The following is a 2,500-nucleotide window of genomic DNA, read 5'->3' as shown; positions in this document are numbered from 1 at the left end:
AAAATTAATACAATAAAAACGTACAAATTAGATGAAAGCAGCAGCGGCCGTCTCAGTCGACACGTGCGCACCTGCTCATGTCAAGGGAATCAGTACACTGTAAAAACTGGGATTGGGGTTAATTCATATTTATTAAGTAATTATTAGTAACCTATACATAATAAAAAGGACTATGTGCCTTTTGAAATCGAAATTGAGCTGAATTCAATGAATTTGAACCATTTATGAATTGCATTTGACACAGTTTTGGTTGAATACAATTAGCTGATAGTTTAAAGATGATGCTCAGTTTTTACAGTGTGGTGCAGATGTCTGGAGAACTGCCACCTCTCTCTGAGTGAGCCAGCCTCCGTGGACATTGCCTGAGCTGCACTGGACAGAGGAGCTAATCACAAGACGAATGGCACGCTACCAGCAGAATAAATACATACATTCATTATAATTATCGACTATGAGGATAAAATTTGGCAAGCCTGGTTTAACCGGACCCCGGGTTTATGGAAGTGAATTATGATAGATGTAAACAAGTATGTGTATATAGTATATATCTACCCTGCTTACAATATCCATGTGGTGGTTTTCTATTCTTAATTGTATAATTGCCATTATATTGTGTCCTAGCACCCTGTAATCAGCGTGTGGTATTGAGTGCATAGTAGGGCCGGTGATTATGATGAATCGTTCCGCAAACCTCACAGCTTCACACATGAGCGCATGTAATGCAGTTATATGATACAGTAATTGTGCCTAAGAAATACATCACCAAAGCAGAACATAATCAGTTTTAGTGGACGCTGGCAAAATATGGGATGAATGCACATGACTGGAATGGATCAAAAGTTTATTCATACCACTGACTCCCAATTAATAGCATGGGATAAACAGATGTCTACGGGCAGGAGGCCGGCCTAGAGTCACAATTAAAACACTGCACATTGTAAAGGAGGGAGGAGGTCTGGACACATACAGACACATACAGTCCAACAGGGAGGCGATCTTATGGTGGACCATTCCCTGGCGGTCTGGTGGGAGGTGGTCAGGAAATATAAACTAAAAGAAGACCGTAGACCTTTGACATGGCCCCCTCAGACCCCCAGGTTGGGACCAGGAGTACTGGACAACACCTTTGATATGGCCCCCTCAGACCCCCAGGTTGGGACCAGGAGTACTGGACAACACCTTTGATATGGCCCCCTCAGACCCCCAGGTCTGGACCAGGAGTACTGGACAACACCTTTGATATGGCCCCCTCAGACCCCCAGGTCTGGACCAGGAGTACTGGACAACACCTTTGATATGGCCCTCTCAGACCCCCAGGTCTGGACCAGTAGTACTGGACAACACCTTTGATATGGCCCTCTCAGACCCCCAGGTCTGGACCAGGAGTACTGGACAACACCTTTGATATGGCCCTCTCAGACCCCCAGGTTGGGACCAGGAGTACCGGACAACACCTTTGATATGGCCCTCTCAGACCCCCAGGTCTGGACCAGGAGTACTGGACAACACCTTTGATATGGCCCCCTCAGACCCCCAGGTCTGGACCAGGAGTACTGGACAACACCTTTGATATGGCCCTCTCAGACCCCCAGGTTTGGACCAGGAGTACTGGACAACACCTTTGATATGGCCCCCTCAGACCCCCAGGTCTGGACCAGGAGTACCGGACAACACCTTTGATATGGCCCTCTCAGACCCCCAGGTCTGGACCAGGAGTACTGGACAACACCTTTGATATGGCCCTCTCAGACCCCCAGGTCTGGACCAGGAGTACTGGACAACACCTTTGATATGGCCCTCTCAGACCCCCAGGTCTGGACCAGGAGTACTGGACAACACCTTTGATATGGCCCCCTCAGACCCCCAGGTCTGGACCAGGAGTACCGGACAACACCTTTGATATGGCCCCCTCAGACCCCCAGGTCTGGACCAGGAGTACCGGACAACACCTTTGATATGGCCCTCTCAGACCCCCAGGTCTGGACCAGGAGTACTGGACAACACCTTTGATATGGCCCCCTCAGACCCCCAGGTCTGGACCAGGAGTACTGGACAACACCTTTGATATGGCCCCCTCAGACCCCCAGGTCTGGACCAGGAGTACCGGACAACACCTTTGATATGGCCCCCTCAGACCCCCAGGTCTGGACCAGGAGTACCGGACAACACCTTTGACATGGCCCTCTCAGACCCCCAGGTCTGGACCAGGAGTACCGGACAACACCTTTGATATGGCCCTCTCAGACCCCAGGTCTGGACCAGGAGTACCGGACAACACTTTGATATGGCCCTCTCAGACCCCCAGTTCTGGACCAGGAGTACTGGACAACACCTCTGACAGGGCCAGGGTGTAACAGCCATATGTACACTTTAGAAGACCACATTTTCATGTCCTTTGAGGAATTCTATGAGAAATTTGACTTGGGAAACGACATCTGTTTAGATATTTACAGTTACGGCACACTATGCATCTTACCCTTCTACTGCCACACTACAGAAG

The 2,500-nt window shown here is 49.4% G+C and overlaps 1 pseudogene across 1 annotated transcript in view; it reads left to right on the top strand.

The window, feature by feature from the left end:
- The window catches only part of LOC311247335 (synaptotagmin-9-like), a 216,319-nt pseudogene that overhangs the window by 166,469 nt on the left and 47,350 nt on the right, over window positions 1–2,500 (top strand). The window lies entirely within an intron of this gene.

This window comes from Notolepis coatsorum, assembly GCF_963971535.1.
Source record: "Notolepis coatsorum genome assembly, chromosome: 20".
NCBI lineage: Eukaryota > Metazoa > Chordata > Actinopteri > Aulopiformes > Paralepididae > Notolepis > Notolepis coatsorum.
The sequence above is the reverse complement of the archived record's forward strand: the minus strand, read 5'-3'. Positions and strand labels throughout refer to the sequence as shown.